We start from the raw sequence: 14382 nt of genomic DNA on the forward strand, positions 1-14382 counted from the left end.
AACTGATATATATACTGTATATATATCAATCTATCAGTTTATATATACTCTGCCGGCAATACCATGACTGAGGTGCCCTTGAGCAAGGCACCGAACCCCCAACTGCTTCCCGGGCACCGCAACATAAATGGCTGCCCACTGCTCCGGGTGTGTGTTCACGGTGTGTGTGTGTGCACTTTGGATGGGTTAACTGCAGAGCACGAATTCTAAGTATGGGTCACCATACTTGGCTGTATGTCACGTCACTTTCACTTTCAAACAGCTATGGCTTCTAAAAATAACAGTCTATGTTTGGATCACAGCTGATTTGACTGGACCAGATTTTTGGATCAGAATCTCACAAATCCTGCCAAGAACATTTTCAGGTCATTTCACCTCCAAATGAGTAATTAAATATTATATACATAAAACAAAGCCTATTTTAAGATTTTGTTTGCATTATGACATTACTTTCAGGACAATTATACCAATTTCCCCTGAAATTCCGGTCACAAAATTGCAAATCAAACCAAATAACCAGGTGGTTGTTATTTTTTTTTTTTTTTTTTACTTTTTTATAGTATTCTCATTACTATAATGCATAATATATGTGTAATTATATATATAATATGTGCAAAGGGTAAGTCAAGCAGCTGGCTGGGGAACAGTGCAAGATGATTTGTAGTGCATGAGCATGTAAATAACATGTTATTGAGTCTTTTGTGGGATTATGCACATAACAGTGTGTGTGAAAAGTGTCTAGTGCACATAGAGGAGAGTGTGTCACTACAGGTGGTTTTGTACAGGCCCACTAACCTGTGTGTAGCACACTTCAAATTGCAACTGTTACGGTTGGGGTGTGTTTGGGGCATTTGAGGTGCTGTAAAAGCTGAGGGAGCGATTACAGTGTTTTAATGCAATACAAGTTAAAAAAAAGTATTATAAATGCATAAATGAGGATAACATTAAAATCTCTATTAATGATAATGAAATTGACAGAAAAAAATTTGAAAATTAAAACATCCGGATGCGTAACAATAATAACAATTTGAGGAGAATTTGCATAATTCTCTTAATAATTTTCTCCATTATAACGAATTTTCATAATAGGCTATATCTTTTTTATAACATAACTTAAAAATGTAAGCTTCTTTTTTAGTGCATTACATATATATATATATATATATATATATATATATATATATATATATATATATATATATATATACACTGCCCGTCCAAAAAAACGTCACATACTCTAATATTTCGTTGGACTGCCTTTAGCTTTGATTAGGGCACGCTTTCGCCATGGCATCATTTCGATAAGCTTCTGCAATGTCACAACATTTATTCCCGTCCAGAGTTGCATTAATTTTTCTCCAGGATCTTGTATTGATGATGGGAGAGTCAGACCGCTGCGCAAAGTCTTCTCCAGCACATCCTAAAGATTCTCATTGGGGTAAAGGTCTGACTCTGGACTCTGTGGTGGCCAATCCATGTGTGTGAAAATGATGTTGCATGCTCACTGAACCACTCTTTCACAATTTGAGCCCGATAAATCCTGGCATTGTCATCTTGGAATATGTCCGTGCCATCAGGGGAAAAAAAAAATTAATTGATGGAATAGCCTGGTCATTCAGTATATTCAGGTAGTCAGCTGACCCCTTTCTTTGGGCACATAACATAATCATCCATGCAGTAATTATCCAATGGGGGGATCTTATCTGTTTGCTTAGTTAAAGTTAAGTTTATTTATTTTTCCTTTGTGATGGAATTGGACTTGGGATATATTATTGACAGGTTTCATGAGATTCAAACATTTTTAGTATATTGAAAAAAAGAATGGACTGTGACAATAACAGACAAGAATCGAAGTTCAAAAGTTTTCAAATAATCAAAAGAGTTCAGTTAAAGTAATATATATACAACCACTAATACTGTGAGCAAAGGTGGCTGTGAAAATAAATCTTGCTTTCAAACAATTGAAATTGGAGGGAAACGCATATTATGAAATAAATGTTTTTCTCCAATACATGTTGGCCACAATGATTGGCACCCCTAGAAATTATTATGAGTAAAATATTTCCCATTTATATATGTTCCCATTCATAGTTACAATTTTTGTTTTTGTTTTATTGCACACCAGGGTGACTAGGAGCATGAAATTCTCCAGCCATGACTTCCTCAGGATAATAGTTCCACAGGATTATAAACAGAAAGACACAAAGGCCAAATTCCCTTAATCATCCACCACAAGGAGTAAAACCAAAGAATATAGTTCTGATGTGCAGAACAAGATTGTTGAGCTTCACAAAATAGAAAGTGGCTGTAAGAAAAGAGCTAAAGCATGTAAAATCCCCATTTCCAACATCAGTGCAATAATTAAGAAGTTCCAATCAACTAAAGATGTTTCAAATCTGCCTGGAAGAGGACGTGTGTCTATATCGTCCTAATGCACGGTGAGGAGGAGAGTTTGAGTGTGGTGAACTGAAGAGAAGAAGCACCAACATGGAGCTGTGGATCTGAAGGATCTGGAGAGATTCTGTATGAAGGAATGTTCTCTGATTTCTTGTCAGCTGTTCTCCAAACTCTTCAGGCATTATAGGAGAAAACATTTATTTTATAATAAGATTTTCCCGCCACTTTCCACTGTTTTACTTCAATGATAGGTTAGAATTTTGTGATTTTTTTTTTTTGAGTGAAAGATCAAAAAGATAAATGATGCAGATTTATAATGTTGCAGATACCAATCTTAGTGGTTGGCACTGTGTATGTGTATGTGTGTGTGTGTATATATATATATATATATGTGTGTATATATATATATATACACACACACACAATGTGTGACACACACACACACACACACACACACACACACACACACACACACACAGCTATCATCCACCAAGTAAACCTTTTAAAACAGACAAAAAAAAAAAGTTAAGTTTTCCTACAAGTCATACAGTAGACCTTACCTGTACAAACTTTCTGGCAGCCTATGAAACAAGACCCTCTGTAGGCAAACACATGGCTCCTCATGAAGATGAAATAATGAAGATGGATAGACTCTTGCTGGCACACATTCGAAGCCAACCATCACAGACACTAAGCAGAATCTCTTGTCCAGCACAGGACAAAAGTCGTCTCACTCTGTGACTGTCTCTCTCCCCTCTCACTCATTTTTGCCTTCCTGTTCTGACAACCACTCCTAGTCTGACACAAGGCATTCATTCTTTCAGTATAAGAACTCCTCACTTGTTCACTAACCTTGCAGAGACCCCTGCTGCAAAAATAAGTCCATTTCAGGAAAGGCTGAAACTCACTTTTCTGCAGAAGGTGGACAAAAGACACTGGCATCCACAATGCTGTTCCTCTCTTTGAGTGTTTCTTGGGAAGCTGCCAGAGTACTGTAGACCTGAGGTCAGTCTGGCTTTTTTCACTGTTTGTATAGTCCTGTGCCAGTCCTGACTCTTACTGGCACCACATACACACACACACAAAAGGATGCTCTTGTAGGATCAGGAGCTTCTCTCCAATGAGACTCTAACGGAGTCTGTTGTATTTCTCACTGGCTTGCATTTGTGACTGAGTTTGACTCTTTTTCCTTTTCTGTTTTGATTCTCAGAGTAATGAATCTCTTGCCAACAGGAGGGGCACATCAAGCGTTTTGGAGTGGTCTGCTGGCTCTGAGCCAGCTAAAAAGAGCTTGATGTTTCATGATTAAGAGGAATGCTTAGAAGAGGGTTGTTTTTCATCTTACTTGTTTATTCGTCACCTTAGATGAAAATTATGGAATAATAATTTATAGGTTTTGAGATGGCATGAGAATTTACACAGAACTTCTGAAGAAGATATCTATCTATCTATCTATCTATCTATCTATCTATCTATCTATCTATCTATCTATCTATCTATCTATCTATCTATCTATCTTAATCATGACTTTGAAATAAATGCATTATGAGATACTAAGTCACAATTATGAGATAAGTTTGAGTATGACAGAGAGAAAAAGATCAGAGTATGACAAAAACAATTGTCATAAAAAGTCAAAATTATTAACATACATTGACATCAGATGAAATTATGAGATTCTATGTCATAATTATAAGACAAAAAGTAAAAAATTTTGATGATGAGATGAAAATCAGAAATGATATATAATTAAAGGTCAATTATAATATAAAGTAGAAACTGAGAAAAAAGTATATAAAAAGTAATATAGCCCTTTATGTCATAATTATGATTTTTAAAATCTCATACTTATGACTTAGTATATCATAATTTTGACTTTTTATCTCATAATTATGATAATTTCAAATGTTATGTCATAATTATGATTTAACAAAGCATGATTTTTCCTTATGTGGCAGAAATGGCTTCTGTACACTACAGCATTATTCACACTGAAGAAATAATATCTCTGGGTCGATGGAGAAACATGATATCGACAAAAAAGCCTGTTTGCACATATAGCCTACATTTACATTTATGCATTTAGCCCAGGATTATTGAACAATTCAAAATACAAATTTCCACAATCCCTGTCAGGGTATACAATCTTGAATGATGATGCAACAGTGCCCTCTAGTGACTGATCATAACCTCATTAAACACAACATCACTAGATGGACCAGGTAAGCAACCCTTATCTCAAATTCATAATGTTGTCTCAATGCAAATAATCTAGAAAGCAACATAACTATCCTGAATTTTAAAATAAAGCTGAGCTGGCCAACTATTTACTCATCTCCCCTTCCTAATGTAACACATAAATGTGAAATAAACCTGTGGCAGAAGCACTCAACTCCTAGGCCAGTAAGACTGCTGTTTGTTCTGTTTCTTCCTAAGGAAATTCCTCATGCTCACTCAGAATGCATCTAATTTCTGCCTGTGTGTCTCAAAGGTTAAAGGTCCACCTCAAAGATTTGTCACCATAGTGGGGGAAAGCAGGGCAGCTGGAGGTTCTATGACAGGTGCGGAAGAATTTAACTCTCGCTCTCACTTTTATTGCGGGAAAATGTCCCTGCGATGGCCTCTGGAAGAATGGGATTATTTTGTCAGCCCCTTGAGGCCCTAAAACCTGTGACCCAGCTTCTGGATTTTGTTTTATATTCAGCATGCAGAAAACACATACACTGATTTCACTATTGTAGATGTTAAATGAATAAAGGTTCTTAAGATATTTTAGTTATACTTATGACAAATGTTGAAAATACGACAATGACATAAAAAGTAGAAATTAGATACTGTCATAATTATGACACTCAAAAAGTCATTATTGAGATAAAAGCTAAAATTATAATATAAAAAAATCAATTATAGAAAACAAACAAAACAAAAAAAATATATATAATAAAAGTTACAATTATGACAAATTGTGAAATTATGAAAAACAATACTTGTTTTGTTTGCCTGTTCTGATGATGCAAAAAAAGTTAAGTATAACATTTAACTAACTATACTATAAATAAACTAAAATATACAATTAATTTAAATATAATTTTATTTTTTATATATATATCAGAACTGGCAAATCACTCCATTCTGTCTGAAACTCCAGATATATACACATTTAAAGATGACACAAATCTAAGAAACCAAGTACAGAAAACAGAAGCATGAATTCAGATTCACACATCACATCATGCACAAACCCAAAAGCATGAAATCATACTAAACTCCACATGTCCAGTTATTGACATCGCCGTTAGGGTTTATGGCTCGGTTTTAGAAATAAAATGGAACTAACCTGAAATCGGACCTTCTTGAGCATCATATTAGATTCCAGATGGTGGACGCTTTGCTGCTGTATCTTGGGATCCTGAACGTCTTATTCCTCATTAGCCAACCTAAACAAATGGCCTACTTCATACTGAGATACAGAGCAATACATGCCACTGACCTCCAGCAAACTCACAAATCATTAACTACAAAAACTTAATCCTTCGTAAATAATTAAAATGTTTTTAATGAATCTCAGACTGATCCTAAAATCCCTTGTGACCATGTAAGTTCCTAGCCCATGCTCTGCCCCCTCTCACTCTTTCATGTGACCCTTTAACAAAGCCTGGCTCAGTACTTATCGGTTTGTTCATTCATCCGAAAGAAAGCCCCGCCCTCTTTTATGACCGAGATAGTGGTCACTAACACCCCTCCTCTTTTACCTCAACCCCAAACAGGGATACACCCCCTCTCCTGCTCTCAAGGGAACCATATGGTCACCAACTGATTTGTCTGGGACAGTGTGAGAACTACTTTACATCTGTTAGTTTACATCTGACGCTCTCATGATGTGTTATGAGCAACCTTTACTTCCTCTCCCTTACAATCACTCCCTCCAGACCTCACCTCATTATTCCTCCATTGCGAGCGATCAGATAGGAAATTAGGTCAGGTCAGATACAGTCCCTATTTGTGCGGCCTACACCCTTCAGTCCCTTCATCAAACCCACAAATCAGATGTTAAATCTGCTTTCTCAGCCCCGGCCCTAAAACTTTCCTTGTGGATTAGAGGCAACATCAAACATCGAGGCAGATTTAACCAGACAGACCATGTTTCACATACAGATCATCTCTGTAGATGTGGGTCGCACTTCACAGCCTTCAGCTGTGCTCAGTGACTATGAATTTGGCATTTAGTAAAATATGCAGCAACACAAATTTATGATTCAACAAGTATAGACTGTATCAAGTTTTAACCATTTAAAGACACAATGATTAAGAAATGGTTAAAGTACAGTTAACCTGGCATTATCACTAGGGATTCACCTATATATACCATATTATATATATATATATATTATATATATATATATATATAAAATAATGTCATTGCAATGATTTGACCAATAAATGATAAATAGGCATTGAATTTATCTTTACAGATAATACTCACCATTCTTACAGCAAAACAATGACTACAATCAACCACCTGAGAGAATTTTTAACATGTTGCTAGGGATTTCCAGGTGCTTAAACATGCCACTACTCAACAAGCCACATGAGTTGAGGCACTGATTTATGATTTGATGGCATGATTTATGCTGCTGTCTTTAATACATAGACTTAGGGATTTTAAACAACCCCCTAACTCTAGCCTGCAACACTAATATACGTATCATGCAGCTACAGTATTCAAAATTCTAGGCAAAACCACATATTAAAGCAGGAAGAGCCCAGAAAATACACTTTAATTAAATCTGACTTTATTATTGATTAAAGGTATTCATAAGTATTTTACAGCAGAATGGAATGTCGTAATCCTCCACTTGGCATTCCGTAATCATCTTTGAGTGTACGCTGAAAAATGTATTTTTTAACGTTATGGAAATACAAAAAAAAATAAATCCGTTCTTAACAACATCTGGGAAGCCGGAGAGAATATATTTTCCTGTTTAGCCAAATAAATGCAGCAATGAATAAAAAAAAAAAACAAAAACATTTAAACAGATTATGTGTAAAATTACTTACAAAACAACTAAGAATGAAAAATCTTCCTGTTTAGATTATTCTTCAAACAAATTACATAAATATAAACTGAAACAAAAGGTGGGGGGGGGGGCAAAGGCAAATAGCATTTGTACTTTTTTTGATGTAGACAATATTCATATTTACTAAAAGCTTAACAGCATGGGAGGTGTCATTTTAAAGAGATGAAAAATTATGAGTCTGAATTTAGTCAGTTCTTATTGCACAAGCACAGCTGATTTATTCATCACCCACACATTCATTTGGTACTACAATATTAGGTCTGTTTCCATATTTGAAAACCAGTGACGATTAGAAATAAAGCCAAATTGCTAATGAACCGATGCGGATCACATGGTTTGGAAAAAAATTTGATTAGGTTGCAATTCTATACAAAATCCATGCAACAATTATTTAAGTTTTCAATTTTAATCTATCTCTTTGAAGTGTCAGGAGGGTTCATACGGGCTTATAATGCATCTGCTGTAGGATGACACTGATCTTCCCTTGATGTCTACAGGTGCAGTGCTCTATTATTACTTTCTTTGTCTTATCTGGCAGGTGTAGCTGACTGCACTTAGTACTTGAGCAGCCGAAGGGTCCAGTTTATAAAAGGTAGATTATTTTCCTTTAAGACAAACAGAAACACAGAAGTACTGCAGCCCATGTTGACACACAGCGTGCTCTCTGATCCATTAAGCTGGCTGGCAGGTTAAAACGATCTTCCACCAGGAAACATTTACAGGATCTCATACTTATCCACAACAAAAGACGTCTCTGAGGAGAATTTGACTGGGCTCCCTCCTTCTACATATGTCACCTTGGCCACCTGTGGAAACAATGAATATAAAGTAATTTCCTTTCTCACATGTGCTCAATTTTGTTGTATGAAATGCTGCATAACTTGCCTGAATGTCACAGAAGTTTCGCTTGGAGACAAAAGAAACATGGATTGGGAAGAAGTCGTTGGGTTTGCCATCCATACTGAACTCCAGGCTGCCACTCTTGTTTTTCTCATCAATGACAGGAAGTGACCATTCCAGGATGTTTTTCCTGCTGTCATGGTTATACTGCCCATCCAGATCACCAACCACAGGAGCACCTACACCTGACCTGCATGATCCCAGGAGACAGAGGTTGTTTATGGATATGGATTTTGATAATGTTTATGTGCATTTTGCTAATTAAAAATTATTATACTTCTTTCAAATTATTATACATACAGTTTAAATAAATGCAAAAAATATAATGATCTGAATAAGCACTTACGGCAGGGGGATTAGTAATGACAACATCATTGAGTTCGAGCCCCTCGTCCTGAAGCTCATACTCAATGTTGACATCACAGCCACTTCCACTTTCTGATGGCCAACAGTTAACTGAGAGTACAGAAGGTACGTTCATGATTGAAATGTTTTGTGATGAGTACTGTTACACTAAAACCTTGAGTTCAAAAACTTTATTCATGAACACTTAATGCAGAAGCGAGATAAGACTCACTTGTTAAAGGAATGAGGGACTCATCAGTGCTCTGTAACCTCCATTTCAGCACCCCCAAATCAGTGTTGAGAGGGAAGGACTTCTCCTGGTTTTTCAGACCGATCAGGGACTCGGTGGTGAACAGCTTTTTATCAACATGAGGGTGAGTCTAAAGAATAAACGAAACATTATTGAGTCATATGGCCAGTGGAGTGTTCTCTTCTAAAAATATCAGACTGTCAACAACTTCCTCTTCAAAATACACGCTGAGACCTTGACATGCTGAACTGTCTCACACACACCTGTAGCTGGGCTCCTTTCTTGTCATTGTGTTGATGAGTATGGAAATGCAGGCCATTTTTTTCATCTGTGACTTTCAGAGTGATCATGCCCAGAACTTCCATGTTCTGCAGTCCACCATCCCGACCACAGGTCAGAGAGATCTTCTCCTCCACCCTCAGATGTACGCTGGGAAACAAACAGAGTTCATGAACTATTAACAATTGGCATAATCGGAAAATAATAACATTATAATACGAAAATACACTTCTGTTCAAAAATGTGGTCAATATGATTTTTTAATATTTTTGAATGTCTCTGCTTACAGTAAAAACAGTAATTGTGAAATATTAATATTTAAAATACCTGTTTTGTATTTAAATATATTAAAATGTAATTTATTCCTGTGATACAAAGCTGAATTTTAGCAGCCATTACTCTAGTCTTTAGTGTCACACGATCCTTAAGAAATAATTTGAATATGACGAATTGGTTCTCAATAAATATTTCTTAATATTATGAACACTGAAAAAAACGTTAGATTTTGTTTGGAAAAAAAAATATTTTTCAGGAAACTGTGATAAATTATTTTTTCAAGATTGTCAAGATGAATAGAAAGTAAAAAAAAAACAAAAAAAAACCAGCATTTACAGTATTAATTTTTTGGAAATATCTTTACTGTCCCTTTTCACACTCTCTCTCTCAAAACAAAAAAACAGTGTAGGTAACTTTGGTAGTGTAGGTAACATAGCATAGGGAGTAGAATGTGGCAGATACTGAAATGAAATGAGTAAGCAATACCTCTCCATATTCACTGGAGGCTGAAGAACTTTAGATGCCTCTGATGCCTTCCTTCCTGCACCGGATGCGATTATATTTTCTCCTTCTGACTTTAGTTTGTCCACAAAGTTATCTACCTCTTTCCCTTTGACACCCAGCTTCAGCGCTTTACTGGACCCACTCGGCCTACAAGAGGAACAGGACAGATTATCTTCTGTTTGCTTATGTATTTACAGTAGATGTGTCATAGTTTACAGTTACAGCTCATACCTGACTGGAGCAGGAGCCACTTTGGGCTTCTCTGGCTCTATTGTATCAGTGATGATGGTGGCTGATATGCTGCTGCTCATTCCTGAACTTCCGAAACCTCCGAAGCCTGGCGATTTCTTTCCGGCCCGTTCAGCATCTTGTCTTGCTCGCTGCAGCTCTTTGGCCTTGCGTTTCATCTCAGCCTTTGCTTCTCTTTCTTGGGTCTGTTAAAGTGGAAAATTGAGAGAAACCAAGACGATTAGAGTTAGTTCAATACAAACTGAAAGCAAAGTGTAATTAAGCTCTGGATGTTTCATTAAACTGAAGGGAATATCTGACCTCTCTGACAGCCCTGAAGACCTTCTCTTCATGTGAGTCCATCTCAGTAAAAGTGCGAATTTGGGCCAGGTTAACGTTTCTCGCGGTAGCCCAGAGCTACGATCTCATCAAAAGCAAATATGATATCAAAACAGTGCTCTGAGATCTCACTTTCCTCAAGCACTCTGCAATATTCAGGGATCTGTAAAAACACAGAAATCAATCACTTATTCAAGACACAGCCAAGAAGTGCAAAAAGTAAAAAAAATTAAAAAGTAAGTTTTACCACTCGGGAGAAAAGCCTTAGTGTCTCCAAGTCCTCCAGAATGTTGCTGTTTTTTGTAGTGATCAGAACCATGTAGAGTTTCTCCAGGGGCTGGTAGACGTAGCGCACACTCTCCGTTTCCACAAAAGTGTGCTGCTTTCCTGTATTCATCAGTTTGGGAAAGGCAGCCAGAAGACCCTCGACACGAGTTCGTGTCATCTCTACGAACTGTCGTGACACTATGGCTTTTCCTGCCTTAGTGCACACCGCCGCTGCCAAGAGCACCTGCAAAGATTTGACTGACATTAAAACCTAATCAGATGAAGCACAATTACAAAGACAACTGGCTTTTTGATTATGATGTTGACGGCATTCAGAAATGAGACTGTAGCACAACATCTTTTCAAAGATGACAACCAACACACATTACCTGTAAAAATAATAATTAATACAAATGGTTGAATTAAGGTTGAAGTGTGCAAAATTTTGACTGGTGGGTTAAGTTCAATGACACACAAAGTATAACTTAGTGTTGTTACAGTTAAATAAAACTATTAAAAATGTTCTTTGTTTTTTAATTGAAATGAAGCTAAAATAAAATGAAATAGAAATATCAAAAGCTTAAAATGTTTAAGAATTTAAGATTAAAAGATTAAAAATGCTGTTTTGGCAATTAAAATAAATAAAATTAAAGTAAAAGTACTAAAATTACTAAAACAAATTTAAGCTTAACAGAAATATTTAAGAAAACTTAATAAAAATAACAAAAGCACAAAACTAAATTACTAAAACTGAAAATATTAAAATAAAAGCTAACTCAAAATATATAAACTATAATAGTATAAAAATAAAACTGTTTATTATGAGAATGATGTAAAGTTTTACACTTAGCAATAAAACATTGGCTAAAACAAAGAAAAAAAACGATTTCCATAAATAATTGTAAACTAATAATATAACACATGTTGTTTTAATGCCTAATGTTTTTCTATAAAACCAGATATAAAATGAAATGTATTATATATACACACACACCATTTGAAGTGGATCAAAACCTTTCATCAAAGATGTCCTAAAACCAAAACAATACCCATTCTTGTCTTAGGACAACTTTGATGAACTTCTTCCATCCACTTCAAATGTTGACTACTGTGTACACACACACACACACACATATATATATACATACATACATACATACATATACATATATACTGCCATTCAAAAGTTTGGGATCAGTCAGATTTTTTATGTTTTTTTTTAAAAGAAGTCTCTTCTGCTCATCATTTATTGGATCAGAAATACAGAAAAAAAGTAATATTGTGAAATATTATTGTTATTTTAAAACAATGATTTTCTACTTTAAAATATTTTAAAATAATAATTTATTTCTGATCAAAGCTAAATTTTCAGCATCATTACTCCAGTCTTTAGTGTCACATGATCCTTCAGAAATCATTCTAATGTGCTGATTAATATCAATATTGGAAACAGTTTTGCTGCTTCATATTTTTTTTGGAAACATGTGATACTTTTTTCAGGATTCTTTGAAGAATAAAATGTTAAAAAGAACAGCATTTATTCAAAATAGAAATATATTGTAATAATAATATACACTACCGTTCAAAAGTTTGAGCGCAGTACTTTTTTTTTTTTTTTGAAAATTCAACATTGATCACAGCAATAAATTATATTTCAAAGTAAATTATTGTTTTAAAGTATACATTGGTCAAATAAATGCAGCCATGATGAGCAAAAGAGACTTCTTTAAGAAACATTCAAAATCTTACTGATCCCAAACTTTTGAACAGCAGTGTGATTTACACATATGTATATATGTATATATATATATATATATATATATATATATATATATATATATATATATATATATATATATACCTATATGCATCTATATAGGTTTTATTATTAACAGGTCATTCATATTCAAGTCAACATCTGAATTGTCAGCTACAACCTGTTAACGTTACCTGTATAACCATTCTATATCTAAATGATTTTAAGAAGACAAAATAAAAGGTAATATATTACATGAACGTTTTGTCATATAGACACTGAAAAAAAAATAGTTACTTTTGTTAACTTCTTTAACTGTAATTAATTCTGATGACAATCTAATTAGCTAGCTAACCTTTAGCTGTTTAGCTGTATCAGATATCAAAGCCTATCTGGCAACGTTCCCTTACTTCTATGATGTCTTAAAAAAACAGATGGGACAGACACTATATAGTAATTGACACTACAAAAATGTATGTTGTTTTACACTATGAGTTATGAGCTATAGCGCTAGCTGCTAGCTCTATCCTGCTAAAAACACAAAACAAACAAACAACCGTACCATTTCTGTTTCCTTTCAGGCGAGGATCCGTCAGTGGACTCAGTCACGGACACTGTCCGTCCAGCTGTTTCTACGACTCAAAATGTCAGAGTGGTGACTTATACTCGGTTTAACAGTAGCACATAGCCTGACTCGTAATACTGAAGAAACAGAGCCACGTCTTCAGAGTCCAACCGGAAAAGTCGCGCCGTGTCAGAAACAGACGAGAGCTGATGCTTCTTCTTCTTCTTGTGTGATTTGCGGCAGCTTAGACGCTTCAAAGGCGTATTGCTGCCCTCCTCAGTTCATCTGAAGAACTCCAGCTCATAGATTAAAGGGATACTCCACCCCAAAATGAACATTTTGTCATTAATCACTTACCCCCATGTCGTTCCAAACCCGTAAATGCTCCGTTCGTCTTCGGAACACAATTTAAGATATTTTGGATGAAAACCTGGTGGCTTGTGACTGTCCCATAGACTGCCAAATAAATAACAGTGTCAAGGACCATGAAAGGTATTAAAGTCGTCCTCAGAATACTCCATCTGTCATCAGACATGTCGTTATTTTTGTTTTCTTCGCTTACAAAAAGTGTTCCCGTTGCTTCATATAACCCAGACTGCACGTCTGATTGAGTAAAAAACTTATAACAACTTTTGTTGTCCCTGTGTGTTTTGATCACTTCATTTCTTATTTGGAATGGATTAATGAGAAATTAAAAGATGGCTCATTTATTTATTTATTTATTTTGTTTAACAAACCGAAAATGTGATCTCGGCTCGATTTCTCATGTTTCATTTGTGTTTGACAAATCGGATTATGGTTTTGATATTTCATTTGCACATGTGGGTGGCACTGAAATGCCCCCTTCATCTGATTGGTCAAATCGCTCCGCCTTCAGTATGATCTTATAAATTCTGTCAGAAAGAATAATAGTCAGTACGAGTGCAGTGCTGAATATAGCTCTTTAATGAAATATTGTCTGAAACCACCACTCACTGTTAACTACACATAACATTTGAAGCAGGAATATGTTGCTACACTCTAAAAACTAATTCAGAGGACCTTTAGTCATTACTTAAATATATATATTGTTGTGAAATAAAAAATCAAGTTCTGAGTTACTGTTAGACTTTTTAATTGTAATTGTTATTTTATTGAGCTGGGATGACACACAAATTATGCCTATTGATGAAATATACTATCATGACTTGTCAGAGTT

The 14382-nt window shown here is 35.3% G+C and overlaps 1 pseudogene; it reads right to left on the reverse strand.

Annotated features, from left to right (window-relative positions):
• Positions 1-7168: 7168 nt before the first annotated feature.
• On the reverse strand, positions 7169-13430 carry LOC109103147 (annotated as a pseudogene).
• Between the last annotated feature and the right edge of the window lie 952 nt (positions 13431-14382).

The sequence above is a fragment of the Cyprinus carpio genome, chromosome A15 (genome assembly GCF_018340385.1).
Source record: "Cyprinus carpio isolate SPL01 chromosome A15, ASM1834038v1, whole genome shotgun sequence".
In the NCBI taxonomy this organism is placed as follows: domain Eukaryota; kingdom Metazoa; phylum Chordata; class Actinopteri; order Cypriniformes; family Cyprinidae; genus Cyprinus; species Cyprinus carpio.